This window comes from Neophocaena asiaeorientalis, unplaced genomic scaffold (assembly GCF_003031525.2).
Source record: "Neophocaena asiaeorientalis asiaeorientalis breed wild unplaced genomic scaffold, Neophocaena_asiaeorientalis_V1.1 scaffold5, whole genome shotgun sequence".
In the NCBI taxonomy this organism is placed as follows: domain Eukaryota; kingdom Metazoa; phylum Chordata; class Mammalia; order Artiodactyla; family Phocoenidae; genus Neophocaena; species Neophocaena asiaeorientalis.
The window spans coordinates 4,288,285-4,308,476 of record NW_020174698.1 but is presented as its reverse complement, the minus strand read 5'-3'; the positions used below and the strand labels follow the sequence as shown (position 1 = coordinate 4,308,476).

At 39.7% G+C, this 20,192-nt stretch overlaps 1 pseudogene; it reads left to right on the top strand.

Annotated features, from left to right (window-relative positions):
• LOC112409077 (poly(ADP-ribose) glycohydrolase ARH3 pseudogene) overlaps positions 1-12,333 on the top strand; it is a 77,947-nt pseudogene extending 65,614 nt beyond the window's left edge.
• The last annotated feature ends 7,859 nt before the right edge of the window (positions 12,334-20,192 follow it).

The following is a 20,192-nucleotide window of genomic DNA, read 5'->3' as shown; positions in this document are numbered from 1 at the left end:
AGAGAAATTTATCAAAGTAAAGAAAGAAAATAAATCCCAGGGACTACCAGGCTCCAGAGATTCTACTGTAGTATTGAAATTTTAATTGGCTGATTTACTTTATATCAATTTCATTTGAATCAAAAAGGCATAGGCTTTAAATTGGGAAAGACTGGACTTTGAAAAATAAAGAACAAAAGACTTGAAAAATTAGGGACAAAAATTAACCTCAGTACCCATGGAATAGTGGTTCTGGATCAGCAGCCTCAGCATCACCATCACCTATGGACTTGTAAGAAATGCAGATTCATCTAAGACAATACAAACTCTGGGGGAGGGGCCAATAATCTTTTTAGTAAGGCCTGCCGGTGATTCTGATGCTCGATATAAAAGTTGGAGAACCGCTGCCCTAGAACAAATCTAAAATTACCCTATGATGATGGTACTGAGTCAAACATTCTCTCACCCAGAATGATTATTCATAGGCCTGATCTCTCAGAAGGAATTATCCCAGGCTATGGTATAAAAAAATACCACTTAGGGAAGTTTATAGCAATACAATCCTACCTCAAGAAACAAGAAAAATATCAAATAAACAACCTAAACTTACATCTAAGAAATTTGGGAAAGAAGAACAAAAAACCCCCAAAGTTAGCAGAAGGAAAGAAATCATAAAGATCAGATCAGAAACAAATGAAAAAGAAATGAAGGAAACAATAGCAAAGATCAATAAAACTAAAAGCTAGTTCTTTGAGAAGGTAAACAAAATTGATAAACCGCTAGCCAGACTCATCAAGAAAAAAAAGGGAGAAGACTCAAATCAACAGAATTAGAAATGAAAAAGGAGAAGTAACAACTGACCCTGCAGAAATACAAAGAATCATGAGGGATTACTACAAGCAACTATATGCCAATAAAATGGACAACCTGCAAGAAATGGACAAATTCTTAGAAAAGCACAACCTTCCGAGACTGAACCAGGAGGAAATAGAAAATATGAACAGGCCAATCACAAGTAATGAAATTGAAACTGTGATTAAAAAATATTCCAACAAACAAACACCCAGGACCAGATGGCTTCACAGGCGAATTCTATCAAACATTTAGAGGAGAGCTAACACCCATCCTCCTCACACTCTTCCAAAATATAGCAGAGGGAGGAACACTCCCAAACTCATTCTACGAGGTCACCATCACTCTGATACCAAAACCAAAGATGTCACAAGAAAAGAGAATGACAGGCTAATATCACCATTGAACATAGATGCAAAAATCCTCAAAAAATATGAGCAAACAGAATCCTACAGCATATTAAAAGGATCATACACCATGATCAAGTGGGGTGTATCCCAGGAACGCAAGGCTTCTTCAGTATACACAAATCAATCAATGTGATACCCCATATTAACAAACTGAAGGATAATAACCATGTATTAGAACACTTCCTAACACCATACACAAAAATAAACTCAAAATTGATTAAAGACCTAAATGTAAGGCCAGACAGTATAAAACTCTTAGAGGAAAACATAGGCAGAATGCTCTATGACATAAATCACAGCAAGATCCTTTTTTACCCATCTTCTAGAGGAATGGAAATAAAAACAAAAGTAAACAAACGGGACCTAATGAAACTTAAAAGCTTTTGCACAACAAAGGAAACCATAAACAAGACAAAAAGACAGCCTTCAGAATGGGAAAAAATATTTGCCAACGAAGCAACTGACAAAAGATTAATCTCCAAAATACACAAGGAGCTCATGCAGCTCAATATCAAAAAAACAAACGACCCAATCCAAAAATGGCAAAAGACCTACACAGACATTTCTCCAAAGAAGATATACAGGTTGCCAACAAACACATGAAAGAATGCTCAACATCACTAATCATTAGAGAAAGGCAAATCAAAACTACAATGAGGTATCACCTCACACCGGTCAGAATGGCCATCATCAAAAAATCTACAAACAATAAATGCTGGAGAGGGTGTGGAGAAAAGGGAACTGTCTTGCACTCTTGGTGAGAATGTAAACTGATACAGTCACTATGGAGAACAGTATGGAGGTTCCTTAAAAAACTAAAAATAGAACTACCATATGACACAGCAATCCCACTATTGGGCATATATCCTGAGAAAACCATAATTCAAAAAGACACTTGTACCACAATGTTCATTGCAGCACTCTTTACAATAGCCAGGACACAGAAGCAACCTAAGTGTCCATCAACAGATGAATGGATAAAGAAGATGTGGCACATATATACAATGGAATATTATTCAGCCATAAAATGAAATGAAATTGAGTTATTTGTAGTGAGGTGGATGGACCTAGAGTCTGTCATACAGAATGAAGTAAGGCAGAAAGAGAAAAACAAATACCGTATGCTAACACATATATATGGAATCTATAAAAAAAGGGTTCTGATGAACCTAGCGGCAGGACAGGGATAAAGACGCAGATGTAGAGAATGGACTTGAGGATATGGGGAAGAGGAAGTGTAAGCTGGGATGAAGTGAGAGAGTGGCATGGACATATATACACTACCAAATGTAAAATAGATAGCTAGTGGGAAGTAGCTGCATAGCACAGGGAGATCAGCTTGGTGCTTTGTGACCCTCTAGAAGGGTGGGATAGGGAGGGAGGGGGTATTGGGATATACGTATACATAGAACTGATTCACTATGTTATACAGCAGAAACTAACACAACATAGTAAAGCAATTATACTCCAATCAGGATGTTAAAAAAAAAATTACCACGGACTTCCCTGGCGGTCCAGTGGTTAAGACTTTGCTTTCCAATGCAGGGGGTGAGGCTCTATCCTTGGTCGGGGAGCTAAGATCCCACATGCCTTATGGCCAAAAAACCAGAACATAAAACAGAAGCTGAATTGTAACAAATTTAATAAAGACTTTAAAAAATGGTCCATATCAAAAAAAAAAATCTAAAATAATAAAAATAAACAAAAAAAGCATGAAATCATTGTACAAATCTTCCAGCCTCCCCAGCCCCAGGGAAAATATTTCTCAGAGCATCTTCAGGGCAACTGAGCCCCAGTTTTCTACTGGGGTTATTTGACTATTTGCAAACTTCACTGACTTTTCTCCCATCTCACGTCTTTGATTTTCTCATGTAAGTTTCCTGGCCTCACTTTCCCAAATAAACCAGCTGTACCCAAATCTGAGTCACAAGGTCTGCTTTTCAGGAAGTAAGCTGGAAATCAAAAAGACAGTGCTGGGCTTCCCTGGTGGCGCAGTGGTTGAGAGTCCGCCTGCCGATGCAGGGGACACGGGTTCATGCCCCGGTCCGGGAGGATCCCACGTGCCACGGAGCGGCTGGGCCCGTGAGTCATGGCTGCTGAGCCTGCGCGTCTGGAGGCTGGGCTCCGCAATGGGAGAGGCTACAACAGTGAGGGGCCCACGTACTGAAAAAAAAAAAAGAATGCTGTAAACAACAAACACATTTAATGAGACGTAAATTAAAAAGAAATGTAAAAAAATAAAAAAGAAATTACCAGATGAAGGAAGTATCACTGATCAATTTATATATTCCCCTGCATCACAAGGTATTGATTCAAACAAACAGAGAAGTTATACAAATTTTATGAATCATCAATACATTTATCTCCATATGGTACTTTTTCTTCAAAGAGGGAACAGTTTGCTATGAACTGGTGAGCTTTTCGGTGTGTATGTATTAGCTGTGACTGAACTGGCTGAACTGTCACGCCCAGAGGTCTCCTGGGGGAAAGGTCAGACCTTGTGATTTAGAATTGCTGAGCAGCACCTCTAGAAACATGGAGTATTCATAAAAATGGAAGTTAACCATACAATACCTATTAATTCTGTCTTTTGCTAGTTTTGAAATTATGAAAATAATAATGTTCATTCTATAAAATAAAAACAAACATTATAATATTTTTTCAAAGGAATATTAAAGTCTCTTATAGTTCCCATCACTTCTCGCCATCTTACCAAAGTCCTGCTTACTTATTTATTCTTCAGAGGTAGTTACTGTGAAGTTTGGGAGTCTAGTATCTTTCTAGAATTTTTCCAGCCTATGGAAATGTAAAAATATAGCATTTTTTAACACGAATTAAAATATATATCCTATTTTGCTACTTGTTTTTTTTCCATTAAAGTATATTGTGGGACAAGTTTCTGTAGCTAGAATTTTCAGAAAATATAATTATGAAGAATCAATCAATGTACAAGGTACAGTAGCTCAAGTTGCTATGTTACGAGAGGATCAAATTATTTGCTCTCTGTAGGTCTATAGTGTGGTTAGGAAAAAAGCACAATTTTAGTGAATCAGAACAATTAAGAGCTGAATTGCCAGCTATGACTTTATGTGTGGTTTGGTAATGAAGACATGTGAGATATATCAGTTAGGCTTGATTGCCAAAAAGTTGTTTATATAAGAAGAGGCAGTTAAAATGCAAAGAATCAGGACAAGTAAAACAGAAGTGGTGGTGGGATGGTCCTAAATGTTGCAGCTTTTCACAAGCAGGAGCAAAGTCATAATAATAAGAATGGCAGAACTGAGCGAGGCATCTGGAAGGATAAATTAAGAAGACTGGTCTGGAGCTTCGCTGGTGGCGCAGTGGTTGAGAGTCCGCCTGCCGACGCAGGGCACACGGGTTCGTGCCCCGGTCCGGGAAGATCCCACATGCCGCGGTAGCGGCTGGGCCCGTGAGCCATGGCCGCTGAGGCTCTGCGCGTCCGGAGCCCGTGCTCTGCAACGGGAGAGGCCACAGCAGTGAGAGGCCCGCGTACCGCAAAAAGACTGGTCTGGAGGGAAGGCGATTGTTTGGGATTAGTGGGAAACCCATTGGATTAGTGGGAGAGTGGTAGTACATTTGACATGAAGGCGGATGAATTTAGAATTGAATTTAAATGTTTAAATAAAATACTTAAATAAAAAGAAAAATGAAGATATTATGTAATATGGCCAAGAAAGAATATCTTTCCTTTTCACACTTATCTAATAGATACCTCAGCTTTTTGAAATGCAAACACACATACACACACAGAGCCCTTCCTTTTCAAGCAGTTTCATAAGAAGAGTAATTTTTAACAGTATCTAATTTTGTAAGATGCATATTTCGGTAATTAATATTTAAATTTGAACTAGCATGATTTTATTATGTGATAATCGAGAAACTCAGCTATTGATTTGCATAAGAGTTAAACCCAGGGGACTAGATGTATGGATTTAGAAACTATTTCGGGTATGTGTTGAAGTATAATTTGTATCTATATTTTTTCTAATAAGATGGTTCATTCTGAACCACAATCAACTCACCACTTGTCACTCATTAACTACCGTTCATGGTAGTAGTTTTATTTTAAAAATATACAAATGGAATAAGGCATATGTTTGGTAATTTTCCAAGATGAAACTTTTTCTGGCAAAATTATATATGTATATATATTTTTCCTTTGGCCCACAGGATTCCTGAACATTATGGCATCAAAGTATAATCATCGTTGTCTAAGATTCCAGCACTGCATAAGCAGTGTTAGCTGGTTTTGAAACTGACCGAACAGTTAGCAAGATTTGTTTACTTCTGCTTCTCAGATGAAGATCAAATGAACAAATTCCAAGCAAATGGTATAATAGAAGGAGACAAGAGAAAATGAGTAACAATATTCTGCTGCTGACCTTTCCTCCTGTATTAAGATGTGATGTTCAAGGATAAATATGATTTTCCCAAGGAAAGCAGCAGAATGTTACGGTGTTACAAATGTGTATTTTTATGCCCTTAAGCCTTGTATAATGTGGTTGATTATCTTCATAAGAGAAGACAGCACCACACTCTTCATAGGAGAAGACAGAACCTCTCCAGTCTTTATATAATAATAAAAGATGTTGGGTGTGTTTTGTTTATTCCCTTTCTAAGTACTATACAAATTTAAATACATGATTTATTTAAAAAAATTCTGAAAGGATGAATTAAATCATTTTCAATAGGATGGAAACATCTTAAAGGCAGAAATTTGGAAAAAGCCAAAGATAGCCTCAATCTACACGTACTGCCCAATCTACCTCAGCCTTGTTTTTCAAAATCCAGCTTGTATTTTAGGATTTAAAAGTATTATACCTAAAACTTTCCTCTCTCCCTCTTTCCCATGTTTCTTCCTTTTTTTTTTTTTTTCAAGCTTTAAGCTGTTGAGAATTTGGTCTACAAATCTGGGGCAGTTTATGGGCACCATTTGTTTTGGTCTACTAATCTTTCCCAGGCTCTCCCTATTTTTAAGACACATTCTAATTTGGAGTCACATGGATCATTTATAAGGAAATGCCTTTTTGTAATCCACTTGCCCCTACATATATTTTTATTCGTAATATTTACACAGCTAATTTGACCAGAGGAGAAACTGCTCTTGGAACATGAGTGATTTCTGCACAGAGAACAAATTTAGTTCCAATCAAGATCTCCGTGATTAGGAACGGGTGTGCAGGGTAATTTGGAATTCAGGGCGGCTACCAATGCAGCACACACATAGATTTTTAGAGGTGGTGGTGAACTGTTGAAAAGAAACTGGCTAAGATTTGAGCATCATTTGAAGTGGAAAAAGACAAATAGCTTGTTTTGGGGCTTCCTGCCATTTTCTTCCTTTGGTAACTGAAGATTTTTTTTTTTTTCCTGTTTTGGGAAAAAGTGAGGCACTGAGGACTCTAATCATAAAAAAAAAATTGTTCCTCTATAAGCAAGGGATATCTGTCCTGTACACCTCAGAAAAATCAGATATAGGAAATTATAGATGGACTCATTGCTAGGATTAGAATAAGAGGAATAGAAGATTACAGTGTTCTCTAATCCAAAATGTTTGATACTGGGTTGTTTAGAATTGTTTTGGCTGCAAGTAATACAAACCTGACATAAACTGGTTTCAGATAAAAGAAAATGATACTATTCCATCCCAGAAATCCCAGAAGTAAGTGAGACTTCAGGTCTGGCTAGTTTAATAACTTGGAGACGGCATTGGGACCAGAGTTCTTTGCACTGTCACTCTCTGCCTGGGACCATCCAGGCTGTTTCCTCTCCTGGGTGTGACAGAACAGCCAGGGGTAGTCAGAACTATCCCTTCCTGGGTCACTTCCAGTGGCAGAGAGACAAAAATAATCCTCTCTTTCAAACAGGGTAAGGATCTTTCCCTTCAGTCTGGCTACACTTTTGACTCCATAGGAACAGTCAGGAGAAAGTCACGTGCTCAGAGACTCAGAGTAGTTGAGATCTACCCTAGGAGCTGGGCTGAGTCTCAGCTCCTGTTTTGTTCATTGCAGTATTGAAATACTATCTGTTTGCTGCCATTTGTGGAAAATATTTTTGTGTGCCACAACTTAAATTGTATTCTTATTGGAGAGAATGAAGTTAGTACTGGGAAGTTAGTACTTTTACAGTATAGGATTGGGAACGGGGAACAAAAAATAAAAGTAATAGAACTATATGATATATAAATTGATTTGTGGGGTTCATCTGGGAAGCTAACCTCCTTTAAAAGTACCGCTCCTGTGGAATAATGCATTCTAAATTAAAAAAAAAATCAACTTCCAACTGAGTAGGCTGTGTTTATTCCCTATATTTAACACAGAGTCTGGCATGGGAATAGGTGATCAATAAATATATGTTGAAAACAAGTATGACTTTGGGAATACAACCCATTTTTAAATTAAGAATGGCTGTCTGTCTGGGGGGTTTCCCTGGTGGTGCAGTGGTTGAGAGTCCGCCTGCCGATGCAGGGGACACGGGTTCGTGCCCCGGTCCGGGAAGATCCCACATGCCGCGGAGCGGCTGGGCCCGTGAGCCATGGCCGCTGAGCCTGCGCGTCCGGAGCCTGTGCTCCACAACGGGAGAGGCCTCAACAGTGAGAGGCCCGCGTACCGCAAAAAAAAAAAAAAAAAAAAAAAAAAAAGAATGGCTGTCTGCAACTCAACCCCTCTTTCAAGGAACTTTCATTGGGAGGTACGGCATATATAAGAAAGTATTAGTGATCAATAGAAGGAAGAGTATAATTAAACACTAAATCGAATACTACCAAGAACTCCAATTATACAGTGTAGCCATTAAGATCTAAGAGCAACAAGGGACAAAGATAGAAATTATTGGCAGAATATGTAGTTTTTGGAAGTTAAAGGAATGTTGGACCTGAAAAAAAATAAAAGGGACAATCAATATTTTATAGTATTTTAAAAACTATAACTTAATAAACTGAAATTTAGAAGAATTCTCACCCTATGTTTGGTAGTTAGGTTCTATAGCTACAGGTGTATGCTAAAAGTATCAATAATAATTTCTTAAATCAAACTGGTATTGTTAACATGGGGTCAAATATTTTTTCAGCCATGTGATTGCAATATGTGTTAGAATTTCATCAGCAATAATTTTAAGAAAAGTATTTTTCAGTTTGAAGAACTCACATCGTCAAGGACAATGTCCTAGATGTACTTTCTTTCTTTCTTTAGAGCATAGCAGGACCTCCTCATGTTGGAGTAGGTCATTGCCGTTGAGTAATGAATTGAGGAACCTAGAAAGCCTCTCTTGCCTCAAAATATCTCTTCTATTCTACTGTCTCCCTAGCACAATGTCACCACCAAATAGTCATTCCTTTGAGTCAGCCTATGTGCTCTTTGAAAAGCTAGTCATTCATCCCTTAATATAAAAATAGCCCTAATATATTCTTCCCTCTCTATAATTAAACCTGGTCACTGGGGGGATTCATTAACACATTACAGTTGATTGACACCTGCCATGAACTAGACATTATGTAAATCTCTTGGTTACAAAGATAGATGTAAGCAGTCTCTCTTTGCTTTTTTTTTAGAAGCCCATCATTTAGTTAAAAGGCAAGCTTCAACACTGTGATGTGATGGGAGGTGTTGCAGGGACAGCAGTGCTGATACACATACTAGGGAGGAAGCAGTGGCTGTTTTGTGAGGATTTGGAAGTGTAGCATAAGGCAGATGGCGAAAAGAAGGCTCTGAGTTTTGGTGGGATGAAATTTCTAGGATAAGGAATAGGGACAGATGTGGCAAGATGAAGTAAAGATAGCACAGGTCGTATCTTAATTATTTAAAAATAATTTTATACGTGAAACCTTTTATTAAAATCATCTCTTAAATTGAGACATTCGTGTAACATTTGTTTTAAATTTAGAATCAAGATTGTAGTCAAACGGGGGCCGGTCCTCGCGGATGGCGGCGGCGGCGGTGATGACGGCGGCGGCCCGCTCCCTCTGCCGCTTCCGAGGCTGCCTGGCGGGCGCGCCGCTCGGGGACTGCGTGGGCGTGGGCGCCGTCGACGAGGCGCGCGACACCGCCGACCTGACTTCAGTCCCGCGTCAGGTCCAGGACCTGGAGCCGGACCCCGGCTCGTCGGGGAGCGCGCGGCCAGAAGCACTCTGCTACACCGACGACACGGCCGGCTGTGGCCGGGGCGCTGGTGCAGTCTCTGCTGGCCAAGGGGACCTTCGACGAGGTGGACACGGCTCACAGGTTTGCTCAGGAGTACGAGAAAGACCCTGATGGGGTTATGGTGCTGGAGTGATCACCGTCTTCAGGAAGCTCCTGAGCCCCAAGTGCCGTGATGGCTTTGAGCCGTCCCGGCCCAGTTTAATGGCAAAGGCTCCAACTGCAACGGGGGCGCCATGCGGGGGGCCGGCATCTCCCCGGCCTATAACAGCGTCCAGGATGTGCAGAAGTCTGCCCGGCTCTCGGCCCAGCTGACACACGCCTCCTCCCTGGGTTACAAGGGTGCCATCCTGCAGGCCCTGGCTGTGCACCTGGCTTTGCCGGGTGAGTCGTCCAGTGAGCACTTCCTTGAACAACTCCTGGCCCGTATGGAGGAGCTGGACAGTGACACCCAAGAAGTGTCAGGTGCCAGGGAGTTGGGCATGGAGGAGCGTCGTACTCCAGCCGACTGAAGAAGATTGGGGAGCTTCTAGAGCAGAACGCAGTGACCAGAGAGGAGGCGGTGTCCAAGCTAGGGAATGGCATTGCTGCCTTTGAATCTGTGCCCACCACCATCTGTTGCTTCCTGTGCTGCATGGAGCCTGACCCCGAGATCCCCTCTGCCTCCAAAGGACTCTCATCTATTCCATCTCACTTGGTGGGGACACAGACACCATTGCCACCATGGCTGGGGCCATTGCTGGTGCCTACTATGGCATGGAAGAGGTGCCAGAGAGCTGGCAGCAAAGCTGTGAGGGCTATGAGGAGACTGACGTCCTGGCCCAGAGCCTGCACCAGGTCTTCCAGAAGAGTCTGTGAGGGCCACAGTTGCTGGGGCTCCGCCATACCCAGCAGGACTAACTACAGCTCCGATTGGAAACCCTGGGCTCCCTGCCTTTGTCTTCCTGCAGTGTGGCCGGAGTGTACCCTTGGGGCTGGGGACTCCTTTGGGGAGGTCACTGAACAGTGAGGGAGGGACGGGTGCCTTCTGGTGCTGGGTTCCTGGCTTCTGCAGAGCCTCGGTGCTCCTGGCTCCTCTGTCAGACATAAGGGACCAGGGCCGGTTTTATTTTGGAGCAGTACTTGTGGCGTTTTCCTTTATTATCTAGGACATGGGATTTGGGGAGGTGGAAATGATCTGCAGCATCATTTCTCCTTGTTGGGATTTAACCAATTTGCCAGGAAGCCTGCCTTTGACTGCACAGGGCCCCTGAGTGCCAGGTTTATATGGATCAGGAGGTGGACACGTGAATCTAGCTGATCTAGATGCACACCTGGCCCTTGGCTGTCATGGGTCTTGTTAACAGCTTCCAGACGAAGTCACAGAGCAATAAACAGTTTTTTAAATCCCACCCCCCCAAAAAAAAGATTGTAGTCAATTAATAACCCTTGACAACAGAATGTGTTAAGAAAAATATTACAAGATATGTCTGAATATTGTGGTGATGTCACTCTTGTTCTCCTTCATCTCCCAAATACATAACAGATGAAGGTAAAGTGACGGACATGTACACAAATGATGGTAATAACTGTAGGAGTTGAAGTTACTCATGACTGACAAACCGTCAGAACATTCCTTGCTTTTTTTCCAAATAGTCCTCCTCAAGTCAGCAACAATTTCCTGTGCAAAATACCAGAACAATTTCTCCCAAGACTCAGGCTCACAGTCATCACCCAGACATTACTTCTAAATTATTGTAAATATTAATTTAGACCATAAGTTCTGATGGTAAGATACATGAATGTGTATGTTGATTGGTCAATAAACCTGATTCACAGCACTATCATCAATCATAGATTACATTTATGTGATTGTCAACCCATAAGAAACCACCATCCATGTCTGAAGGCTGAGCTGTAAGACTTACATCTCAAAGCACTTGCAGGGTTCCCAGTCCTCCCTTTAAGTATGAATCATGGGATCACAAGGTTTCTCAATCTTGGTACTTATTAACATTTTGAGCCAGATAATTTTTTAGGGGGGTGAAGGGGACTTCCCTCAGCAACTTCCCTCACTGCTACCCACTAGATGCCAGAAGACCACCCTCCCCCTGACCCCACCAAGTTGTGGCAACCAAAAATGTCTTCTGACATTGCCAAATATCGTCTGGGGGGCAGAATTGTTTCTGGCTGAGAACCACTGGGTTACATACCATACCAGTAGTCACTCTTCAGTAATGTAATTGATATTGTTTATAGATATATTTTATAGGGCCATAATGTGTTGAAAGGAAGTCTACATATGACTCATTGAGAAAGAATGGCAGACCAATCAGATCAACACCCATAGCCAATAATACATCAGAACTCACTTGACCACAGATGACGGTATATAACTCAATCAGGAGGCAGTGACGTGGGAGGTGAACCACGTGGTGTGATACAACAGATCTCTTTCTGTGTGTGACTTATTTTCTGCTTTTAAAAGTAGCACGAGTCCATTTTTGAAAAAAAAATAACATATATAGGAGTATGGAGAAGAAAACAAAAATTAGCCCTATCATCGCCACCAGGAGACAATGGTTATTGTGGTAAATTATATATTTTTTCTAACGTTCACTGCTTTCCCATGTGATGTGCAGGGTCTTCTCTGAGAGAGATTATTCCTCTGGCCTCAGTGAAGCCAGTCTTGTCCCTAGGGCTTGCTTTGGCCGATGAAATATGAGCTACTTCTAGGTACAATCTTTAAAATCATCACATGGTTTCTCCTTGGCCCTTTTCTCTCTGCCACGAGAAAAACAAAGTACTAAAGAAGGGATGTTCTTTAAGAATAAATAGTAGGACAAAGAAGACACATGAAGGAGAGCTATACTGACTCTCTTTTGGCATGAAATTTAACCTTTACTGTTTTAAAAAAAATTTTTTTTTTTAATGTGGACCTTTCTTTTAGTCTTTATTGAATTTGTTACAATATTGCTTCTGTTTTATGTTTTGGTTTTTTGGCTGTGAGGCATGTGGGATATTAGCTCCCTGACCAGTCATCGAACCTGCACCCCCTGCATTGGAAGGCTAAGTCTTAACCACTGGACCACCAGGGAAGTCCCACCTTTATTGTTACACCACTAAATTTTAGGATTATTTGTTACTGCAGCGTAACCTCATAAAATCTAACATAGTATATTTTATTCTAGTTTTCTTATATACATATGTGTGAATAATGAATAAAATATAAATATATTATTTAAAATATGTACATTTCTATACAAATATATATTTATAATTGGGGTAATTTTCACTTTACATGTTTCTTTGTGATTTTTTTTTCTTTTTGATAATTTTCAGGTATAATTATCCCTCTGTAACATGAATTTTGATAAATGCCTGGCATTCCATTGTACTAAGTCAACCCCCCCTACGTTATTATACTTTTACTTTATTTTCAATTAACACCCTTACATATAACATCCCCACACAGAAGTCTTTGGTGTATCTCTGATTATTTTCTTAGGATAAGTCAAGGAAGTGACATTGCTGGGTAAAGAGGGTGAACATTGGGAAGGCTTTTAGTAGAGATCAGAGTTCCTTACCATAATTATCACACTCATGGACTCCATCCAGGGTGGATCAAGGTGTTATTTCTTCATGTCCTCAGCAACACTGAAGATTGACATAAAATTCAAGAAGAAGAACTTTGAAAATGTCCGGGAGTAAAATACTATCTTTGTTTCAGTTTCTTTTCCTGACTTGCTAGTGAAATGTTTTTTTTTTTTTTTGCATGTCATTTTAAATGCTCTGCCCCTTATTTTCAAGGTCAATAGGAAATAAGTTTATAAAACATGATTTTCCTACTCAAGTAGGATGACTAACATGGATAGGACCAAGGGTCAAAATCAATAATCCAATAACGAGCTCCAAGTAATTTGGAAAAATAAAATACAGTGGAAATGTCAGTATAGAAAAAAATTCATGTAAAGATGAATTTAAGTGAGCTTGAAAGGAATGAAAAGGCTGAGAAGCAATGCTATATGTCACTCATTCATCCATTAATTCATTCAACAAGTAAGTGGCTAGAAAGAGCCAGGGATTATACAGATGTTGAGGACATGGTGTTGTGCAAGATAGACAGGCTTCCTGCCCTTACACAGCTTGCAGCCTAACGGCCAAAGACAAACAATGATACCACCAACAGCCATTCAACTTGATAGCACCCTGATAGGATAAAGTCAGAACCAAGAGATTGGGTGGCAGGAGTTCCAAGAATGCCAGACGCCATCTTCAAAACGTTCCTGCGAGAGAACATGCCTTTTAGCAAATGGCAGATTTAAGATTCGAATCCAAGTCTCCTTGATGCTCCAAGTTTGTACTCAGCCAAAGATTTGTACAGTATAAATTAGGAGGGCAGTATATAAGATATGTAGAAAGAGCAAATATGTTGACAAAACAATATCACCTTATATTTCAGGTCCATATATGTGTATCTCTAGTCTAGAAAGTAGCATGTGTCTTAGTTCGTTACTGATACTGCTTTGTTAACATTTATCTCTGATGGTTCTCTGTCATGATCATCACTTCCTCAATGATTTCCCATATGGGACATTGGAAAGTTGAGTTCTTTGACAAAAATTATAATTACCATATGTTTACATGCACAAATATATTTATTTCGTCTTTATGATAAAATGTTAGTTACCAAATCAGAAATGGATTTTTATAACAGGGATGGCTGTTCAGGTTTGTAAAGCAAGTTAAACCTGACAGTAAGGCATGTGCTTTAAATTTCCTTGGTTTGAGGCACTGTTTACTCTGGTGGCAGCGCTGTACGTAAGTCAAGCTTTCTTGCTTTCCCCCATAAACTGTTACATGGTAGAATGATTTCGACCAACCCTGAAGGAAATATCTGAAAACAGCACATTTATTTTTGATTTAATACTGATGAATCATGCCTCAAAGTTCCTCATTAGACTGTGTGGAAAAGTTTTCAAAATCTGGGAGAACATCATAACCTGGGTCGCCAAAATTTAAACATTTTCTAGAGAGGAGACCATCATAATTTAAGTGTTACTTTGCAAAGTTGGCTCTTGTTTACCTAGCTCAGGGTCTCAATGTCTTCATTAGCTTATTTTAACTCTATCCTAAAGCAATGGTTCTCCAGATAATAAAAAATATATCTTTTTATCATTTGTCACATTTTACATTTTAATTGATGGTGTTGATTAGTCTCGATGTTTGAGTCTTGGCTAAGCAGAAAAGGCATGTTTTATATGTATATATTTGTTTTCTTTATTTGTGTGTGGCTGTATGAGATAGCTCCTCAGTTACACACAAACTTAGACAAGAAGGATCCTTTGAAAGGTCAGATAACTTCTTGAACAAAATGAAGCCTTAATAGTTTTTCAAGCTCTTAGATAATTTTGGTGGGAGATGGGATTCTGCATGTCATTGTGGAAGGAATGATTTTCTTTTTATTGAAGTATACTTGATTTATAATGTTGTGTTCGTTTCTGGTATACAGTAAAGTGATCCATATATATATATATATATATATGAACATATATATTTTTTTTTCCAGGAATGACTTTTCTGCTTATATTTTCTAGACCCTGTTCTGTCCTTTAGTACCACTCTAGCTGGGTGCTTCCACTCATTTCCAGCCAGAGTCTCCACCAAACCAAGCATTTTCAGTTATTCATTTGTTCATGCATTTATTTGTTCAACAAATGACTGTGGCAGATCTACTATATTCTACTATATTCTAGTTCTTTGAGTTTCACTAAGGCTAGATAAAAAGTACCAAAAACCACGCCTTTGATTCATAGCCTAGAAAATCATACTTACGTGTGTGATGCATTGTGGCTTACAGAAATATTCACTTGCGTTATGTCATTTGATTCACAACAACCCTGTGAGGTAGGGAAGACAGATATTATTTGCATTTCACAAATTAGGTAGCTGATTGTTGTGTTTTTAAGTAGAATTTTATCTACTTAATATTAATCTAGCATCATGAATTGAAATTGTATCTATATGGTACCTACAAATGTTGACCTGGACAATAGCTGTCTCAGTGGAGTGGTGGGGAGGAAAGGATGATTGGCTGAGGAGACAGGAAAGTGAGTAAGTGGAGACAAAGACTACTTAGAGACCTCTTTTGAGGACGTGGGGGAATAGGGAGACAACTGAAGGAGGACATGAAGTCCAGGGAGGTTTTTCTTAAGGGTTTTTGAAGAATGTTTCACATGCTGATAAGAGTAAGCCAATAACAGTAAGTGTATTCATGGTATAGGACAGAGAAAGGGGAAAATTGCAAGAAAAAAAAATCTCTGAAGAAGCTGGAAGAGGAAAAATCCGGGGTGAAAAATAGTCTTAGAAGAAAAAAAGGGGGAATTAATTCAGTTTAACAGGAGGGAAGACAAAGAGGGCGGGCATGGGTAAGTAGGTTGGTAAATTTGGTGGCTGTAAATGAGATAATTTTCTTGTCATTGGTTCTACTTTCTCTGTAAAATAAGAGAATAGTTAGCTAAGAGTGAGGAGCAAGCAAATGGTATTTGAATTATACGGAAAAAGGAAAGGTATAAGACAGTCATTACATATTCTGTTTTACTTTTTTTTTTTTTTTTTTTTTTTTTGCGGTACGCGGGCCTCTCACTGTTGTGGCCTCTCCCGTTGTGGAGCACAGGCTCCGGACGCGCAGGCTCAGCGGCCATGGCTCACGGGCCCAGCTGCTCCGCGGCACGTGGGATCTTCCCGGACCGGGACACGAACCCGTGTCCCCTGCATCGGCAGGCGGACTCTCAACCACTGCGCCACCAGGGAAACCCTGTTTTACATTTTTAATGTAATAGTTTTTCCCTTCAATTTCCTGTATAAAGATAAAAAAAAACACTGACTCCTAGAAATGTATATAATTGTAAAATCTTCACTATTGTCATTATTATTTATTTACTTTATATCCATCCACAGGAATGCTTTACCTTGATGTAGGATCATATAAACTACTTGAACATCTTGCCTCTGGAACAAATTTACATCGCGGCACATGCAAAACAGTGCTTAACATGTCAAACATTTTATTGCTGATAATGACTACTTGCTGGTTTTGAGGTCAAAATATTTGTTGAATTAATAGTGGTTGTGTTTGTTGCTGAACTCTGCAATATGTTTTATAGAGTTGAGTGATAGTCCTTAAATACGTTTGTATTTTTAAAGACTACATCAAGGGATGGATATTGTTCAGGTCAACTCTCCATGGCATTTCTACAAGTCTTGTGACAGCTTTTGTTCTATACTATCTTTTCAAGGCAATTTGCCATGAACAAAGAGAGATCCTTTTGGAATAGAGGGCAGATTTGTTTTCTAACTAGGATAATAAAGATAAGAGCTCCCTCTAGAAAAGGTTGGGTAGATTTTTTAGCAACTCCTTATAAGACTGGGGTTTTCCTAAGCTTAGAATTCCTCAGTTGTGATACACGCTCACTATGCATGCAGCACCCACCTAGACCCACCTACATCACTCCCATGGGACTTAGGGCAAAAGGTGAACTCACATGAACATGAGATTCATGCTACCTGCTGTGCTCTGAGTAATGAAGTCTTTTGTCTTTGACCCAGGAGTCTCATGTCTTCTGACAGCATATATGAAACTGTGACCCGCTAACCCGTTAACTTACAAGTAAACGTCTCAGACTTTTCACAATTCCTGACATTTCAAAAGGTGACATCAGCACAGCCATTTAATATCGTTTAAGATACAAAGCACTCTTCATTTATTTTTTGGAATTCCACTTTTAACCCTAATCTTTTCCTTTTCCTATTTTCTCTTCTTTTTCTTTTTATTTCTTTCATCATTTTTAGTTTGCAGGATGGAATTTAAGCACTTAATTATCTCATTCAACATTTAAGACATATAATATGTTTTAAAGTCCTTCAGTAATAATGTTTAAATGTTTCGCTTTTAAAAATAACAACTTTTCCTAAATTTATTTTGTTTTTTTTAAAGGATAGTTATTTCAGAAGAGTTTTCTTTTGGGTGGGAATAGAAATTGCTTCTGAGTCACAGTAAACAATGGATTGAATTTTAAACTCTGAAGATCACATTCCAGCCAAGATATTTCCCAAGGAATAGAAGCCCATGTACCTCCCTAAATATTAAGCCAATGACAGCAATAACTAATAGGGGATTGCTTTGAACCGATGAGGGAGAGCAGCTCACTGTGGTTTACCAAATTTCGACTTGGGAAAATGAAACCTAGTAGGTACAGGTCCAATGGACACCAGGATCAGTCAATGTGGCTGGTCAGGGAGGGCCCAGATGTATTCTTTCAAAGGACACAACCAAAGAGAGGGTCTTGGAAGCCATCAAAGAGTGAGAGACATGAGCAGAATAAAATGCTCTGAGACGGCAAGAGAAAACTACATCCTGTGTTTTTAGACAGCAGGATGTGGGTTGACAGAGTCAAGCATGGAACTTTCCAACTCAAAAGATGCAGGAGATAAGAGTGGTGATCAAAGGCAGGAAGTAAATAAAGGTCCCAATGCAGCTCGGACCCATGATGCACAGTGAAACCCAACTAATTGTTTCCCAACTGGTAAGAAAACGTTGATGAAACAAGTGGGAGTGTGCTTAATTCTGGAACACTTGGTGGGTCTTGGTTGGGCCCCTGAATTGCCCAGGTTAACACTTTACTAAGTATAATTAACTAATTATCTGAATAGGAAAATATTCATCTGTTTTAAAGAGTTTAATGTAAATTTGAGGAATTAAAGTTATAGACCATTAAAACACTCTTATTGTAAGATGTACTAATTTAGTATTCATTGTGTTACATTTCTTCCTGAACTCATTAAAGTAAAAAAATATTCATAGAAAAGATAAGCTTTCATAAGTATTATTTTTGGGTGGTAAATAAAATGTCAAATAAAGCTATTTTATTGTGCTATTTCTACCTGTTTATAAAAGCACTTGGACTTGGACATCTATTTTGCGTAATTCTAGATGCTAAGCCTCTTTAATTGAAAAAAAAGTCAGAATGGATCACTAGTGTTTAAGTGGCTTTCCTTCATGCCAAATGAAAGGAAGCACAAGGAGAATCTTTATTAAATTTTTTAATACTCATTTTTATAGGATGTTGGCTACTCCACCAAAAGAGGTTCTTGAAGAAAAGGCAACCAAATAAATGCATGAGTCTGAAAGTGAGAAGTTGTATGAAGTTTGCTCCATCTGCTATTTATTTAATGAGTGTTTAAGGCAAGACAGGAACCTATCTGTCTGTCCTTATGGAACTTACATTATGGCAGGGGGAGACTGACAACCCACAAATCAAATAATATGTCAGGCGGTGATAAGCGCCATGGAGGACAAAGGAATAGGAATGCTGGGAGTGAGATGGGGATGTTTTCAGTCAGATATTTCGAAAACACATCTGATTTTTTTTTTAATTTATTTTTGCCTGCGTTGGGTCTTGGTTGCTGCACGCGGGCTTTCTCTAGTTGCAGCGAGCGGGGGCTTCTCCTCATCGCGGTGCGCGGGCTTCTCACTGCGGTGGCTTCTCTTGTTGCGGAGCATGAGCTCTAGGCGCGCAGGCTTTAGTAGTTGTGGCTCACGGGCTCTAGAGCACAGGCTCAGTAGTTGTGGCACACGGGCTTAGTTGCTCCATGGCACGTGGGATCTTCCCGGACCAGGGCTCGAACCCGTGTCCCCTGCATTGGCAGGTGGATTCTTAACCACTGCGCCACGAGGGAAGCCCCAACACATCTGATTTTGATGTTGCTTTGTTCAAACCCTTCAAAGCCACGCCATTACCTTCAGCACCAAGATCGCACTTCCAAGCCTCACATACCACACCCTGTAAGGTTTGACCCTTGACAAACTCTCCATTCTCAACTCCTTCAATGCCACCAGAAACACTCTTCATTTTGGCCATATTTAATTACAGAAATTCCCAGATTAGGTCGTGCTATCTCATGCTTCCATGTATCTCCTTTATGCGCCTGAAAATACCTATCCCTTCCTCCCCAATTCTGTCTACCTATTTAACTGCTTCTTATCCTTTGACTCAGATCTAGCATCATATCTTCTTAGAAGTGCTTTCTGATCCATTTTGTCTGCTATCACAAGTCAGTTTCAAGCCCCTCCTTTTTTCAGGGCCCTGTACAAAGACTCCCCCCAGCTATACAACCTGCTCACAATTCCACAACAGTATACTCTGTGCTTCTCTCCGTTCTAGCACCTTTCACATTGTGTTGTTATATACAGAAGTTTGGAACTAGGGAACTAGGTGGGCATCAACAAATGATGTCCTCACTCACTTTTAATCGGATCTTCTCACCACAGTGTGAATTACTTGAGGAAGGGTGTGCATATATTTGCATTTATACTCCCTGCGTGATCACAGTCCCAGGTACACAGTGTACATCTCACAATGTTTGTTTCATCAATGAGTTTTATACATCAGCTTTCTAATCAAGCTCTAGGTCTTGATTGATTTAGTGACAAAGATCCTTTATAGTATTTTTCTACACACTAGTATTAAGATATGGTTACATGGATATTTCTATCCCAATTTCTTTTTTTTTTTCTCTTTTGCTATTGTAGATGCCATGTCATATTCTGAGGACATAATAATATCTAACATTCATTGAATTCATACTATGGCCAAACACTGTTCTAAGAAGTTTACATCTAACAACTTATTTATTCCTCGTGACAACCCTAGAGATGGGTATTATCAATTTTCCCATCTTGCATGGGCACAAAAATGCTTAAATAATTTGTCCAAAGTCAGTCACATAACTAGGTTTCCAACCCCCAGTAGCCTGACTC